The sequence below is a fragment of the Podarcis muralis genome, chromosome 4 (genome assembly GCF_964188315.1).
Source record: "Podarcis muralis chromosome 4, rPodMur119.hap1.1, whole genome shotgun sequence".
Lineage (NCBI taxonomy): Eukaryota > Metazoa > Chordata > Lepidosauria > Squamata > Lacertidae > Podarcis > Podarcis muralis.
The window spans coordinates 87,206,034-87,224,442 of record NC_135658.1 but is presented as its reverse complement, the minus strand read 5'-3'; positions in this window follow the sequence as shown (position 1 = coordinate 87,224,442).

Here is an 18,409-nt window from a genome sequence, read left to right as displayed (position 1 = left end):
AATAAAATAATAATAATAAAATGTCCAGTAGCACCTTAGAGACAACTAAGTTTGTTCTCAGTATAAGCTTTCGTGTGCATGCACACTTCTTCAGATAATGGACATTTCAGACCAATACAGCTACCTACCTGAATGAGAAAAAGTAAGACATAAGAATGTAAAAATAATCAGCAAATAGTAAGCAAAATGTAAATGGTTATTTTAAATAATCAGCTTTATTCATATTTATTTTCTACTTTTCTTCCTATATGGAAGTCAAGATGGCACAGTGAGTTTCTCAGGTAGCTTTTCTAGAACCACTTATATATAGCAAGATTCCAGCTTCATGAATTTTCAGACTATGCCTTGCCATGTAAGCTGACCTTATAAGGCACACACTGGTCTAATAATCACTCTGCATCCCAAATGAACCCCCAAAATGGTAGGTTGGTGAAGATCAGGATTTCTGGTGGTCCAGTATTTTAATTTGCTTCAAAAGGTGATGCCAACCAATCAGCAGGGATTTAGGGTTTCATGTTGGTTTTATGGATGAATGAGACAGAAGTTAGATAAAAACTGGACATTTATAGCTGAAGGTACTTAAGACTGGAATGAATGCTTGGGACTGGAAAAACTTCATCCCTAGGAATTTGATACAGGATCAGTGTATCATCTGCCTGCCTTAATGAGAGTCTGCTTGCTTCCAATAAGCTCTGTTTGTATACTTTCAGATAAAATAAATATTACAAAAACATGAAGAATCTCTACTTCTCTCTTGTCCAAAGGAGAGAAAAAACATCATCACTGTTCGGGGAAGTGGGAAGTATAATATGGTGCTGAACAATAGATTTATTTATTTTTAAAGGTTAAACCATTTTATTTATTGTAGAAAAGCCCTGTTTCTGCTTTTATTCGTTTTTTAACAGTGCAATACAAGTGGGAAGTAATGACAGCTGATTTCCTTCCCCCTGCTTCCTTATATTACAAAACAACACGAGATTACTGCAGCTCTGTTTACTATCTAGAATTTTAAATGCTTATTGAAGAGAATATTGTGAGGGTGGAAATAAAGTACTTATAAATGAGTTTAAGATTAAACATTTAAGTCTCAAAGCTCAAATGCAATCCACAGAGTTTCTCCTCCCCCTGAGCAGGAGGAACTGCAGCAAACAGATTCTTAAGGAAAAGGAGCTGAAGCAATTGCAGATGACTTGGTGGTGCTCACATGACCTCTGGTTCTTCACATCACTTCTGATTACTGGGAGGTAGAGAGGGATGGTGCTGGAGGAGACTCTTGAGAATCCCATGGACTGCAAGAAGATTAAACCTCTCCATTCTCTGAGTGCTCTGAGTGCTCACTGGAAGGACAGATCCTGAAGCTGAGGCTCCAATACTTTGGCCACCTCATGAGAAGAGAGGAAAAACCCCTGATGTTGGGAAAGATGGAGGGCACAAGGAGAAGGGGACGACAGAGGACGAGATGGTTGGATAGTATTCTCGAAGCTACCAGCATGAGTTTGACTAAACTGCGGGAGGCAGTGGAAGACAGGAGTGCCTGGCGTGCTCTGGTCCATGGAGTCACGAAGAGTCGGACACGACTAAATGACTAAACAACAACAGAGAGGGAGGGGCAAGGAAGTGACAAAGTCCCACCAGTGTGTTTGCACTGTGGGTTCTCCTTACCCATCATCTACCACCCAGAAGCAGTTGTTACACAATTGACTGGAGGTCAGGTGAGCATCGCCACTCAATCACATCACTCACCACCCCCTAGTTCCTGCCCTGTACCAACATATCAGCAGTTATAGGTATCTTTGAAAACCATTTGTTCCTTGTTGTTTCAAGAAACTGAAACTTTTGACTCACCATCGTTGATCACTAAACATTGGAAAAGAAATAACTCTTGTTTTCAAATATTACTGAAGTTGTGCAGGTGGATAGATTGATGAGGGACTACACTAGCAAAGGCTCCTGTTTCTGCCATGGGCTACTTTTAAAATGAGGCTGCATTTTAAATTGTATTTTAATCTGTATTTTAAATTGTGTGCCCCCCCCCCCTTATGTTTTTACTGTAATTTTACTGGTGTGTTAGCTGCCCTGAGCCCGGCTCTGGCCGGGGAGGGCGGGGTATAAATAATAATAATAATAATAATAATAATAATAATAATAATAATAATAATATTTATTATTATTATTATTATTATTATTGTTGTTGTTGTTGTTGTTGTTGTTGTTGTTGTTGTTGTTGTTGTTATTATTATTATTATTATTATTATCATCATCATCTCCTGGAAATGTGGATTCAAGCACCTGTAGGCCTCTCAATGAAGTTCCCCCTTTGATGCTTTTGGATATAAGTGCGGAAATGAGTCTCTGTTTCTCAGCAATCAAAATAGGGATGTTATATGGGTTCATTCTGCCTTGCATTGCATTCATCCTGACTTAAGTAGGAGAACTTGCAAAATTCTATTCTAGAATTGGAGAATGGGCAGTTTGCTGTAGCTTTCAAGTCCCACCCTCCAAACATATTACTAATGAGCAGATGGAGTGGTGATAAAACAGATCATGATGATGATGATAAAAATAATAAAATAATAAATAATAGTAGTAATAATAGTAATAAGCAATCTTATGATAATGTGATATATATTTTTATTGAGATATTTTGTGTGTGACATTTTACTAGTACGCAGTAGCACATGTCCCCACGTCTCTGGCATATCAGATGACAAAATCAACTTAAGATTTGCTCCTGTGCAATTACTCATGTTGGATGGAGACATGAAAACCATACACAAACTATCTCTATTTTATGTTTGGAATTTAAAATGGAAACACTAGAGCAATTCAACATCTCTAATGCATCAGGTTCACTTCAGAAGACAGGGTAATTCAGAATTCCTAGATCTAGGCAAAGGGTGGAAATGGACGGACAGAATTTCGTAAGTATCTCTAACTTCAAAAAAGCAGTGGCGCTCACTCCCATGTGTTTCAATAAATTAATGAGTCAAGCTCAATTTTTTTTTTTTATTTTGCTTTGACAGTGCTATGAGAAAAAACTGCTCCTTTTCCCTTATGGGGTACCCAAGAGCCCATATAGAGTCCTTTTGTAGGTTCTCTATCATTAGGAGAAATAACAGAGGCTAACCAGAAAATATTGAGAAGCAAAGCAGCTATTAAGCCTGATGTTTATTAAACTGTTGCATCAGGGTCGTTGCTCACCACAATCAGGAAAGAGGAGGAACCCAGAACAAAGGTGTGCCCGCCCTTATATATACTTTTAGAAATTGCCCACCCTCAAACTCCAGACCACCTCCAGAAACCTCAGCGCCTAGGGCTCGCCGATCGAAAGGTCGGCGGTTCGAATCCCCGCGGCGGGGTGCGCTCCCGTCGTTCAGTCCCAGCGCCTGCCAACCTAGCAGTTCGAAAGCACCCCTGGGTGCAAGTAGATAAATAGGGACCGCTTACCAGCGGGAAGGTAAACGGCGTTCCGTGTGCTGCGCGGGCTCGCCAGATGCAGCTTGTCACGCTGGCCACGTGAACCGGAAGTGTCTGCAGACAGCGCTGGCTCCCGGCCTATAGAGTGAGATGAGCGCACAACCCTAGAGTCTGGCAAGACTGGCCCGTACGGGCAGGGGTACCTTTACCTTTACCTTTATTATGTATATATAGAAGACCTTAAAATTCTTATAACAACAGAGAACAGGACTGCTGACAGAATGTCCCAGGTTGAGGACTGGGAACTGGGAAAGACTCTTGCCTGAAGGGAAGACTTCTGCCAGCTAGTCTATACAGTGCTGAATTGAATGGACCAGTGGCCTTATTCAGCACTGGACAGCTCCTGCTGTTTTCTAAAGGCCTCAGGTGTTGCAAACATTCTTCAGATCTAGATGTGAACTATGGATTCGTCTTACTTTTAAAAGTTGCGAACAAGATATGCATGCAGCGTGGCAGGAGCGCTTTGTAGGAGCACGGAAGGACTCACTATTTCCTTCTAATTTACTCTAACTACATGCCGAAAACATTTGCTTAAACTTTATTTCTTCAAAGGCACGGGACCTGAGCAAACCGAAAACTTCAAAAGAAGAGCGGGAAAACGCTGCCTCCACAGAAGGCAGGCCTCTGACTTTGATCTCGCAAATTCACAGCACGCTTAAAGGCACTTATCAAAAAACTACCACTGTAAAAACAAATGGAGGGGGAGAGAGAGAGAGAGAGAAAGAGAGAGGGAGGGAGACATACAGAAGCACACACTGTTGAAGCCTCATTAAAAAGCACCAGAACTGTCTCTTGCCACAGACGGGAATTGCCTTTGTCTCTTGACAAGGAAACAACTTCTATATCTCTAATTTTCTGGCTTTGGTTAGCTTTGACACCCCACCCACCCAAACTCCCTTGCTGTCCACTTCTGAGGACACTTTGGAAATGATATAAAAGTGGAGGTGTTTGAGGAAAGAAACCACCTGGGCCAATTGTTGAAAAGGGGTAGCAAGGTTGGTCACAAAAGGAAAATTGACCTATAAATGTTCTTTAAAGTCAAAATTAGGATGTAGGCAGAGAGGGGAAGAGCGGGAGGAGGGGAGCGATGATTAGCAAACAACTAGGATAGCTGGTGGGTTGAAAACAAGCAAAGCCTACTCCAGCCTTTGAAGAATTGATGCTTAAAAAAAACGTTTGCATTGTTAAAAAGAGAAACTTGTAAAGCCATAGAGGGTTTAAAAAGAAGCTTTGGAATGTTTCAAGAAATGTGGAGAAAACTTTGCTACTCCCTACCCCCACCCCCGGTTTAAGCAGCAGCAATCCTGTGTTGTCCTTTATACAATTAACATGGGATAGATTATTCTTTTTTTGGAGTCACCCATGTGGTGTCCATAGGTGCAAATGGGACCTGAGAGGTGTTCCCTGGAGCCTACAGGGTCTTCTCTGCACCCTGTGTTAAGATGAGACAGTATGAGTTTGGTTACAGTGTGGTGAGATCCTCACAGTTTCTCCATTGTGCCCACAAGCCCAGAAAAGTTGGTGATGCCTGCTCTGTTCATTTATGCATTTTCAAGGGCAACCTTCAAGAAGGGATGATGGGAGTTGTAGTCCGGCTACATCTGGGGCATTTTATAACCCCAGGGTTATGGGCACGATACCAATCAGCATAATGTGCAGTTTTACTTATTAAAAGCTGAATTCATCGGGTTCTCCATCAATTTGTTTTTCCTTTATTGCCATAATTAATTCAGAACAAATTCATTCGGTTTCAGGATTCCCATTTGTTTCTCACTGATTACAGTGACGCCTGTAACTTTGGTTTCTATCCATGGCATTTTCTGGCTTTCTACTACTCATACAGGGCATCAGACCTTCCAAATTACAGAGAGATTGAAAAACAGGCCACCATTATAATTAAATAAGTTAACATTCTATAAGCTTTCAACTGGAGACTCTGCTAATCTTCTCCCCATTGTAACTTCAGTGCTTTACTTGATATGAATTTTTCAGGCATTTTTTTCAATCCTTCAAGTCTGGGCACTATTTCAAATGGTGAAGGAATGTAATTCTTCAGCGATTTTGTGTTCTGCTTTTAGATGCACTATGTTTGTTTTCTGTTTTAGTGGTTGTTTGGAGCTGGGATGTCAGAAGATTACAAGAGAGTGAAAAGTTCAGCCAAAGAAACGGAAAGTCAAGTAAAAAATGAAATCAAAAGACATAAGGAGGGAAGGAAGGAGGGAGGGAGGGAGGAAGGAAGGAAGGAAGGAAGGAAGGAAGGAAGGAAGGAAGGAAGGAGCTTACAGGAAAGGGAAATTGAAATAGAGATATAATGCCCTTCTGGTTGGCCAAGCTGTTGGGACGGTGTGCATCAAAATATTGGGCATATCAAACCAACTTGTTTAATCAGTGCAAGGATTTCCATTTGTACAATGGAACTTCTCCTTCCTCTTCTCCTCATACACATAGCACTTCCCAAATCTGCTCTGATGGGTTGGGGGGAAACTCAAGACAGATCTAGGGGGCACACCTTCACAACTTTTCATTGTTCTGCCTAACTTTAAAAAAAACACACCCCCCAAACCACACATTCCTGGTGTCTATTTGTGGCTCGGGAGTTTTTTTACTTCCTCCTTACCAAAGTCTAGTCTCAAGTACTTTGATCAAGACTAAGCATCCGTACTGTCATGTGAATTATTTCTTTTTGGCCAGGTAATTTAGAAACTTTGTGAAGCTGAAATTATGAGCAGAAGGCAACGACCTACTTCAGGTGCATCATAACTGAGATTTGTGGCTTTTTTGCTCAATGTATGCCATGTCAGTACAGTAATTTTGCATTTCCTCTTCAAATTTGAAAGGGGGATTATGAGAGGGCCAACATTACCCAAAAGCTCCCAGGACATGCAGAAATAGTTGTAGAGTCCCTTAGAACCAGAACCATGCATAGTTTTGCTACTGCCATGTGGAATGCCCATGCATTTAAATACACACAAATCTGCATTTCCTTGTTTTGCAGCTTAAATCGGAATTCTGCCACAGACCTATGCATGCTTACTCAAAAGTAAATCCAATGGTGCTGATTTCCTTGCAACTGTGTGACTGCATAATTACAGTGCAATCCTATACATGTCTACTCAAAGTAAAGCTCAGTTGAGTTCAATGAGTTTTACTCCCAGGTAAGGGCTTATAGGACTGCAGCACTAAAGGGATTTTATTCTTCCTATTTGTGAGTGTCAGCCATTTATGTAGATATCTTTAAGGCCTCACTTGAACTAAGTGGGACTTACTGCTAAAAGGACATGTGAAGAATTTCACTGTAGGTTTTGCAATTTATGCTAACCCAAGAGTTATGGTGTTTGGATGTTCAGAATATTAATTTTGAAAGCAATGCGTTGTTTTTTAAAAGCATTATTTCAGTCGTTTATGAATAATTGAATTTATTTCATTTTTCTAAAAAAAATCAATGATTTATCAAAAGAGTGAACAGTTTTTTCGAGGAGAGGCATTGTTATTTCAGACCAGCTACACCATCTTTAATAATTTAGATGTCGCTAAATGTGGATAAAAGAACCATGTAGCTGATCTGAAATGCAAACTCTTTAACAGTTCCCTTTCTTTAAAATGAAGAGGAAACTTGACTGTTATGATGTCCTCAGAGGTTTCATTTTTTAAATACAGCTTTCTATTTTAATATCAGTAAATATAACACTAACTCAAACGTACCTCAGTCTATTTAGTACAATTTAGTAGCAATTGCCAGATAGCAATACAGTCATACCTCGTGTTAGGTTTGCTTCACGTTGCAGCTTTTCAGGTTATGAATGCAGCAAACCTGGAAGTGTTTATTTCTGGGATCGCTGCATGCACACACGCAGAAGCGATCTGCGTGCTTCGTGCATGCACAGAAACACTCTGTGGCGTTTCATGCGTGTGCAGTAGCGGCACTCTACTTACAGACTTTTCGGGGTGCGAACAGCACCCCAAAACGGATCGCGTTCATAAGTAGAGGTACCACTGTACTTTGTCCCACATTTGCTAAGGAAGAAAGTAGGTATTGATTGACAACCAGGAAAGTCCACTAGAGGTGATAACAAGCAAATTAGCCTGAGGATTGGATTACTGCAATCTGCTCTATGTTGGAGTGCCTTTAAGGCTGATCTAGAAGCTGCTGATGGTGTAGAAGTCTTAAACTGGGTCCGTGAATAAGGTGACTTAGCATCAGCATGTAATACTCACATTTTAAATAGCTGCACTGTCTATTGGTCTGCTACTAGTTTGGGTTGATGGTTTTGCTGTTAGTATATAAAGCCCTAAACAGCTTGGGAATGGGTTAAGAGGCAACATTCTCCTGTACAGACCAGACCAGCCATTGAGGTTATCTAAAGAAGTTATTCTGGTAACGCCACACATTCCTGATGTCTACTCTATGGATGTTCATGGTCTATACCACTGAGCCTCTTGGGCTTGCCAATCAGAAGGTCTGTGGTTCGAATCCACTCAACAGTGGTGAGCTCCCATTGCTCTGTCCCAGCTTCTGCCAACCTAGCAGTTCAAAAACACACTAATGCAAATAGATAAATGGGTACCGCTGTGGCGGGAAGGTAACCAGTGTTCCCGTGCGCTCCGGCTTCCGTCATGGTGTTTTGTTGCACTAGAAGCAGTTTAGCCATGCTGGCCACATGACCCGGAAAGCTGTCTGTGGACAAACGGTGGCTCCCTTGGCCTGAAAAGTGAGATGAGTGCTGCACCCCATAGTCCTCTTTGACTGGATTTAACCGTCCAGGGGTCTTTTACCTTTTTACCTTTACCTGTTCATAGTAAGGCATATAACATGATGGTGGAACCATTCTTCCTCCTGACATAAGGCATGCATTATTTTCAGTTTCCAATGCATATTGAAGACTTTGTTGTTGTTGTTGTTGTTCAGACAAGCCTTCCCAGTCTAGGGATGTCTGCCATGAACTTTACTTTCTTGGTCAAAGCAGATTGTGAAATTGTATTTTATGTTGTTTATGCCTGGTGTGTTTTATAGATTTAATGCACCACTTTAGATTTCCCCCTCTAAATAGTCTGGGGTTCATAAATATTATTTAATCAACAGTATCCGTTTAGTCAGGGCTGAGCTGAATATCCATCTCATCTATAATATAATTCTCTTATCCATCTCCCAACATCTGAAACTTCAGAAGAGATAGAGATACTTGAACAATCTGATGGAGAAGATTTATTTAAAAAGAGTCATAACCTAATCATACAGCCCTTTACACTAAAAAGTCATAACCTAATCATACACCCCTTTACAGAAGCTGGCCTGTAGCTTAGCAGATACACGGAGCACTAAGTCCACACTGAGAGTGCATTCAGAAATGGGCTTAGTTGTGTTGATATTTTAATGCCTGCAATGCAGTTTCTTATGTTCCCTTTACACTTTTATGACTATTCTGTATTGTTTATGATATTTTCTCTTGCGTGATGCCTTGATATTTCACATGAGCGGATTGTGAGAGTTGGGGGGGAATGATGGGACATGACAATCTCGCTTTCCTGCCACCCTGTCAAATCCATCCCATTGCCAAATTTCTTGCAAAGACCTATTTTTTTGTCATCTGATGTAGAGAGGTATATATCCTTTAGAACAGGCATGTCCAACTCCCAAGAGTCTGTGATCTACTCCCAGTATAAAAAAACTGTCATTGACCCCTACCCATTGTCATTGGAGGGAGGAGAAACATGGGGGGGGGGAGCCAAGAGTTGTCGATCTTTTTTGGGGGACGATTCCCCAGAGTTGTTGAGCTTTTTAAGGGGGAAGAGCCAAGAGTCATTCAGCTTATTATATTTTTTTTTTTGGGGGGGTGCCCAAAACCGCTAACCTATTAATCCACCGCTAAAAATCGCATCCAACGATAATGGAAAATATTGGATCCCCAATCGCCAGCAGCAAACGCAACACAAACACCTACATCACATGACGGAGTGACAGAGAGAGGGTGGCAGGGGGCAGAGAAGTTTGTTCCACAGCTTTTTTTCATCCATCGGTCGATAATGATCCCAGGGATCTACCAGTCGATCGCGGTCGACCAGTTGGACATCTCTGCTTTAGAACATCATCCACGTTTCTTGCCCAGGCTTTGCAACTTCATGTAATGAAACTTAAAGGGGGAATGGGAAATGATTTATTCTGTAAAGGCTGGAGAGTAGAAATGTAAACCACTCTTATTAGCAGTATTCTTGTTATTATTTGTACGTGTGTAATGGCTGCTCGCTAATCACAATAAATCAAACTGAACTGAACCAGACACCCTAAGCCACTTTATGGTTCATTCCACCTCCCTCTCCTTACAGCTTGCTCCCACCTTCTCCCCTCCACAGCTTCCCTGTCCCCCCACAGTTTGCCCCCACACCTCCCCATCTCTCCCGCATTCCATCACAGCTCATGCAACCCAATCTCCTCACAGCTTGCCCCAACTCCCAACCCCTCACAGCCTGCCTAAAATAGTGCTGTAAAATTTCAGTTGTCTCACTGGTGGCATCGTTTTAATTCACGTTAATTTGAGGCTAATTTGTGTTGCTGCAAATGGAAATTATACATATATATTAAAGTATTTTATTTATTATTTTCAATTGTATACATTTCGATTATTTCAAAACTTGTCTTCCTTTCACCTCTTTCTGCGGTTCCTTAAATTTATTTTTCATATTTTCTGCAAATCCAAATTAACTTAATTTGCTCATTTATTTGTCTACTTGAAATATATACTCCTATAAAACGGCAGGTAATCCTGCCAATGTTCTTATCTGTTTACAGTTTATTTGTAAATATTCAATAAACCATTTTCATTCTTTTATATAAAGTTTGTTATCTTGATTTCTTATTTTTCCAGTAAGTTTCGCCATTTCTGCATATTCCGTAAGTTTTTGTATCCATTCTTCTTTTGCTGGGACTTCTTTCCATTTTGGGGCAAGTAACATTCTTGCCGCTGTAGTCGCATACATGAAATTTCTACACAGCTGGGTAGTTCTGTACCTATAATTCCCAAATGGAAATCATAAAATATTACCTTTCTCTCTAACAATGAGTACTAACTTCTTCTTCTTCTTTTTAAAGGGGTGCCAATATTTTGAATGCCAGCCACATTTTCTTGCATGGCAACTAGCTGCTTCTAAATCCACCGCTATGACAAGGAAATGACTGTTGCAGATGCCCTGTTGGATTCCATAGTGTTTATGAATTTCTCCAGGGCAATCAAATGCAAAGAAACAGGCTGATGAATGGAGGAAAATATAAGGACGGTTCCTGGATATGTCTTTAACCCCCCACCCCCCCAAAAAAATAACCACAGAGAAACCACACACAGATAAGGCGTGTTCTCCCTAAAATGAGAGCACGGGTTGAGGTGGGGGCTCCCAGGCCAGCCTTCTGTTGCCAGGCAGGTTAATGGTTATGGCCTGGCGCAACGATTGGCTGACCGGGTTGCTGGGGCAAATTGCATGTAGCAAATTGGGTGGGCGGTACCTTAGGCTTTAAATATTGGGGCTCACTGCTTCTGCTTTCTCTTTCGCAGTGTTCACTGGATCACCCACCCGCCCACCCGCTCTGTGTTCCGATTGACCTTGCATTGCCTGTCATGGGGTCGTCTGCCTTGGGGCAGGGGCCTAGTAGGAATTTTGCCATTTGGCTGATTGGCTGGTGCCATCTGGTTTTTGCCTACTACTTAGCAATTAGTCTCAACTTGTAAGGTTGTGGTTAGGCATTGGTTATAAAAATTGGTGGTGGAGGGGTCAGGATAGGCTGTGCCTGCCCCTCCAATGGTGCTGGAAGGGAATTCCATTGAAGGAATCCTGGGGCTTTCCATGATTTCGTCCAATCCCTGAAATGGGACCAGGGCCTGCAAGCCTTGGGGAGCTGGTTGGGTGAGCGGTGAGGGACTGTCGCTCAGCTCAACTGATCCCCAACATTGTTTTCCCTTCACTGGCGTCTGATGGAGTTTGAATAGTCAGATCTGTCCCAGGTGGAGCGACAGATAGTCATAACCAATGCCTAAGCAACCACTCACATATTTTGTATTTTAATAAAGTTGTGGCCAAAATAGTGCCCAAAAACCAAAACTAAAATTACGTGTGATTTGTGAATTATTTTGAGGGGTGGCTTGGGGACCTCCACATGCAAACAACAGTGTTTTGACCTCTGTGTTTCGCCACCTATATCAACATTAATTTCTACCATCTGAGGACCTGGCTCAAACCATAAGAAGCTCGATAGCAAGCTGTAGGGTAGCATGTGTTCCTGCAGGATTGCTTGCTTTGAGCACCAGCCAGCTCTTCCTTTGGTGATTATAGGTCACACACCGCTCACTGCCCTCATGACTCTACCTGGATAGCAACACATTTTTGTGTCTGTTCTGACAACACAGCTGATCCCTGCACACCATCCAGAGAGCTATTGCTACACTCAGGTCTGCCGCGCACGCCTTTAATCTGTTCCCGCAGTGACTGTGAAGAGCCAGCGTGCTGCCGTTTGGCTGTCTTAATGTACTGTTCTCGAAAAAGCAAGCTGAAGCATATGAGACCCCAAGCTTAGATGCATTTCCTCCCTGCAAAAGGGCAGGAAGGGATCTGGCAGCAATTATCTTGGATATGTTTACTATGCGCTATGCCCAGGAGCTGTTATCCACGCTGGCAGAAAAAACACTGATGCGATCACAGTGAAAGCAAAGCTCCTCTTTATGAAATTTTCATAAAGGCAGGACGACGAACTTTCTCCTCATTCATCTGTTGTCAAGATCTTAGCACTCAAAGCAAAGGAGGGAAATACCAAGAGGCAAAATGTACTTCCAAATCATGGCTCAGAACAATAAAAAAACCAAAAACCAGAAATATATATCCAGAAGTCGTGAAGATGGATTGAGGCCATGCCAGCTCCTGGGAAGCTCAGGGTACCATTTCCCCCCACAACCACCCTATTATAAAGACACCCTGAATCTTGGCCAATATGGCATTGTTCCAAGAAATTAATATTGATTGGTATTCCTCACAATATGACCTAATAAAGCAGAACGACTAATGTGTACAGTTTGCCAATCTATATCCCTGGACACAAATCTCCAAGTGATCTATAAAACTGAACAGACTGGTTGAATATTTTGCTGCATATAGTCACTTTATTTATTTATTTTTAAATAATAAAACTACTTATTATAGAGAGAACCTACTCAAGAGAGTTTTTAGAAATGATCAAAATTTTAAGTGTTACTAAAATACAGCAATATAAAAAAATGGCATTGATCATACCTGTTGGGAGTCATAATTTGTTGTTGCCCTGTATGAACTCTAAATACACCTAACAGTTGTGTGTTGTAGGGATGTCTGGCACAGGTTGCCATTTCATCTTCTTGAGAAGATTGCCCACAACTAGTGAGCTTCTCACTGAAGAATCATTAAATTCATACATTTATAAAAGCTAAGTTTCTTTTTTTAAAATAATAATAATAATAATAATATTTTTGATTGATTTTCTTTCTTACAACAAATATCCATCATCATTACTACTAAACATAAACTTTCCAGTTTCCTCCCTCCCTGTTGACTTCCTCCAGGTTCCATTTCTGGTTTGTTACATCAGATGTTACAATCTGCTGTTATATTGTCCCATTGTTATACTTCTTGTTCTCTTTAAATAAAGTTGTGAATGTTTATTTAAATTCTGCCAGTGAGTTCATGTTTTTTGTTGTTTCTGCAAACATGTTATAAAAGGTTCCCATTCTTTTTCAAAGTCACCATTGTCCTTTTCTCACAACTTGTCTGTTAATTTTGCTAACTCTGCATGGTTCATCAACTTTTCTTGCCATTGTTCTTTTAATGGTACTTCTCCAGTCTTCCAGTTTTGTGCTATTAAGATTCTTGCTGCTGTTGTAGCGTACATAAATAGTGTCCATTTTTCTTTTGGCAGCTCTTGTCCTATAATACCCAACAAAAAAGCTTCTGGTTTTTAAACAAATGTTATTTTAAACATTTTTTTCAATTCATTGTCTATCATTTCCCAATTTTTTATAATCTTGCAATCCCACCACATTTGTTAAATGTACCTCCCCCTTCTTTACATCTCCAACAGTTCTTGTGTTCTGTTTTATACATTTTTGCCAATTTTACTGTTGTGGTGTACCACCTATACATCATTTTCATGTAATTCTCTTTTAACAATATGCAATCCATAAATTTCAAATTCACTTTCCAAAGTCTTACCCAATCCTCAAATTGTATATTATGGCCTAAGTCCGAAGTCTGAGGATGCACAAAATACAGTATAGAAGAGCACCATTGTAGAGTTAAATGTGTTGCATCCCACACTAAATCCAGTTATCAAGGGCTCTCATTTCATTTTCAGTCAAACTTAGTCACTTTCCCTGCAAATCACACATAACCCAAAATGGAGATTATTTTATATACATTAAAGGTAGTAAAAATATGTGCTAATGCAATTTGGCACCTAAGCGTGAACACCTTGATAGTCAGTACTTAATGGATTGCCAAATGCTGGACATGTGTCTGACACTAATAAAAGCATAAGTATCTGATGGATGTTGAGGTAAATTACTGCCATATAGTATACGGGGGTTCTCAATTCCCCTTTACACGTTAGTTTATATGTATTTTCCCACTAGAAATCACTTCAGAAAACATGCCAGTTGAAGTGATTGCCATCATTTTTGGTCCAGAAGAAGCCCGAGGAGTGACTAAAAACAAGACTTTAGGTCACAGGTTTTGAATAAAAGACCCCACATGAACAAACAATGCCATAGCCAGTGTTTCTGATCATAGAAGCTTATGGATTCTTGGAGAGAGAGAAAATCATTCACCTTCCTCTGTCTCTTTCTTGAAAGTGCCATTCCCCTGTTTTTTCATCAAAGATTGCCTCATTATTTCAGCAGCTGAACCTTTCAGCAAAGCAGCCTTCTCCCAACAACATAGCAACAAACTTGTCAGATCGTGCACCCGATTCTTACTCAGGTTACCTCATTATCACCACTGCATCCATAATTTGAATGCTAATATCAGAACAAAGACTCGAGAAAGCTTTTCTGAAAGTTTGGGACATCTGTCTACTGTAAATGTTAGCCTGTTAATTTTCAGTGTGACAGCAGAGCTGATCTAATAACAAAAAAAGGAAGGAAAAAGAAAATGAGATTTACATGTGGACGGACACTTCCGAGTCCTAACTACCTGAATGTTTTATCCCAGCTCTAACACAGTATTGACACTAAATATCTCGCACTATTATGTACATGGAGTTTCAAACACATGCACAAGCAATTGGAAAGGTCACATTTGAAAAGCTATATGTAATAGGAGAAAATATATTTGGGTTGTTGAATTGTGCATGAAGATGCAGTGTTTATTGTGTTTCTATGCCTTCTTTTTATTTTTCTTTCTGACTGTATTTATATACAATCTTTCTACTGACACTTGATGTGGTTTACAGTTTCAAAGAATGGCTTTCAGTCTAAAAGTTATGATACCGTGGGGTGGGGAGAGTGAGGAGGAAGCACAAAATAAAGAAAGCCAGATAACATTTGATAAGGTAAGGAGAAGATAGATGTGTGGAGGTATTTTAAGAGGCAAGTGGCAGTCAGTCCCAGCTGTGCAGATAGAGAGAGCCTTACTGCTTCACCTGTTCCTCAGATGCAGCTAAAGATGGCAGAGAAATTCAACTGAGCTTGCATTTAAAGGTGAACGTACCTAACTTGCCCTTTCCAAAACAAGGCGACAACTGAAATATGCTCATCCTTCAAAATTCGCTTTGCAGCCAAGTAATGCGTACCAAAAGGCATTTATTATGTAAAGTATGCATGCAAATGCATATATTAATGAATATGATATGTAAAAAATGAATTATGTTAGAGAAAAGTGCTTTCCGAAAGGGTAAATTATTCCAAACCACTTACCAAAAAAAAGTGCACTAAAACGCTGCTGAATTTTCCAGAGCCAAAATTGCTGTGCAATTGCGGGGAAAGGAATTTATGACTGGGAGAATGATAAATCTAGCTATGGACAGATTGGTACATACATGGAAGCAGTCAAGTGGGATGGCTGCAAGTTCAGGAAGTTCTGGAAGGGGGAAGAATCAAGTGGCAGTTGGCCTCAACTGAGCCAACGGAAAGGGCCTTGCTGTGTCACCTTCCCCTCACATAAAGCCAAGTGGGAAATGCATGCAATGCAAGCTGGTGTTTGTTTGTTTTTTTAAGGCTGAAAAGCAGACAATATGAAGCAATTGGAAAGGGCAAAATAATAAGGAACCCAATGGCAACCCAACATTAGCGTGAAAATTAAATTATGATATGTATGTGCCAATATTAGAAAAAAGCTCTTAGGCGTCCAAAAGTTTATGAATCTGATTTTGCCAAGTGCAGTATGCACATGGAAGCTAGTATTTTGTTGTGTATATCCCCAGTTGGATGGGAAGCTATCCATGGCAATAGGTTCTCTAAATGCAGTTCTCCTCATGACTATTAGTGTGTAGACTCTAAAATCAACATGATCATCATCTGCTGGTCAGCTGTTTCAGCAGAGAAGTGAGGGTTGAATTTAGCTATACAGTCGTACCTCAAGTTAAGAACTTAATTCGTTCTGGAGGTCCATTCCTCCATTCTTAACCTGAAGTACCACTTTAGCTAATGGGGCCTCTTGCTGCTGCCACGCCGCTGCTGCACGATTTCTGTTCTCATCCTTAAGCAAAGTTCTTAACCCAAGGTACTATTTCTGGGTTAGCGGAGTCTGTAACCTGAAGTGTCTGTAACCCGAGGTACCACTGTATATGTTTCTCTGTTTCACCAATCAATTGACTTGTGCCAGTTTTGAAAGGACTTTCCATGCACAGTCCAGCTGCCCCACATGCTTATTTGAATTTGAGTAGCAAGATGACTTACACACACAGAGGAACTTTGGAATACAAAAATCCTACCTCACTTTCAACCTGCTCAAGCCTTTTTTGACTACCTGATACACAGAAGATCTGGAAATATTCAGCAGCATATATTCAATACGAGCAAGCAAGCATTTGACAGCATTTGACTAGTGGCTTGCAATAAAATTTAATCAATAGTATATTAACTTAATCCATCCATTTAACTAACTTACACTGGCTACTTTCTCATTTTTATTCCAAAGTTTTATTCTGAAATTTGACTGCCAAATCTGGACATCAAAATCCAACTTTCATAATTCGATTTGACAGCTGGGTTGATGAAGTTAATAAAAGCTTGGTTTGGATTTCTTTCTCTTTCTCTCATTCTACTTCTTCATGTAAAAATACAAACATTCCCAGACTTTATGAATTGGACAACATTGACCCAAGAGGTTAATTCTCATCCTATCCAACCACATTAATCTTCCTGGAATGGATGAAGAGGAAATGGCATATAAATATTTTAAAGGTCTCTTTTCCAAAATATGAAAGAATAGTTTAACACAGGGACGAGGAATGAGAAGTTCTCCAGATGTTGCTCAACTGGAACTCCCATCATCCCTTGATAATGTTTTGATAACACAGCTATAAACCTGTGACTAGCAGAGTAGTCCAGAAAAGTTCTAGAGCCTTCTCCCTTTCCAGTTGCCAGCCTTTCCAGAGTTGACAGTGAAGGACACTCCTTTTCCACACAGTTTGGTGTAAAGTGTTTTACTGCCACAAGACAATTCAAACATACTATATACATAAAGTTAAGAAATGTTGGTACAGTGGTACCCCGCAAGACGAACGCCTCGCGAGACGAAAAACTCGCAAAACGAAAGGTTTTTTCGTTTTCGAGTTGCCTCGCAAGACGAATTTCCCTATGGGCTTGCTTCGCAAAACGAAGCTTGCCCCGGGGACAGCGGGTCTTCTCTTTTGAAGCAAGGGGCGGCGGGGAGATCGCTTCTCCCCACCGCCCCTTGCTTCAAAAGAGGTCTGCCCCCGGACCTCTTTTGAAGCAAGGGGCTGCGGGGAGATCGCTTCTCCCGGTGCTCCGAAGCGGGGTGGGGGGGCAGGAACACCTGCCCCAGCCGCCGGGCTTCGTAGCGCTGCTGCGAAGCCGGGCGGGGGGCGGGAACACCTGCCCCAGCCACCCCGCTTCGGAACGCTGCTCCGAAGCGGGGTGGGGGGGCGGGAACACCTGCCCCAGCCGCCGGGCTTTTTAGCGCTGCTGCGAAGCCGGGCGGGGGGCGGGAACACCTGCCCCAGCCACCCCGCTTCGGAACGCTGCTCCGAAGCGGGGTGGGGGGGGCGGGAACACCTGCCCCAGCCGCCGGGCTTTTTAGCGCTGCTGCGAAGCCGGGCGGGGGGCGGGAACACCTGCCCCAGCCACCCCGCTTCGGAACGCTGCTCCGAAGCGGGGGGGGGCGGGAACACTTGCCCCAGCCACCGGGCTTCGTAGCGCTGCTGCGAAGCCGGGCGGGGGGCGGGAACACCTGCCCCAGCCACCCCGCTTCGGAACGCTGCTCCAAAGCGGGGTGGGGGGGCGGGAACACTTGCCCCAGCCACCGGGCTTCGTAGCGCTGCTGCGAAGCCGGGCGGGGGGCGGGAACACCTGCCCCAGCCACCCCGCTTCGGAACGCTGCTCCGAAGCGGGGTGGGGGGGCGGGAACACTTGCCCCAGCCACCGGGCTTCGTAGCGCTGCTGCGAAGCCGGGCGGGGGGCGGGAACACCTGCCCCAGCCACCCCGCTTCGGAACGCTGCTCCGAAGCGGGGTGGGGGGGCGGGAACACCTGCCCCAGCCACCGGGCTTTGTAGCGCTGCTGCGAAGCCGGGCGGGGGGCGGGAACACCTGCCCCAGCCACCCCGCTTCGGAACGCTGCTCCGAAGCGGGGTGGGGGGGCGGGAACACTTGCCCCAGCCACCGGGCTTCGTAGCGCTGCTGCGAATCTGGGCGGGGGGGGGCGGGAACACCTTCTGAAGGCGGGCGGGGGGCGAAAATCTTTGTCCCC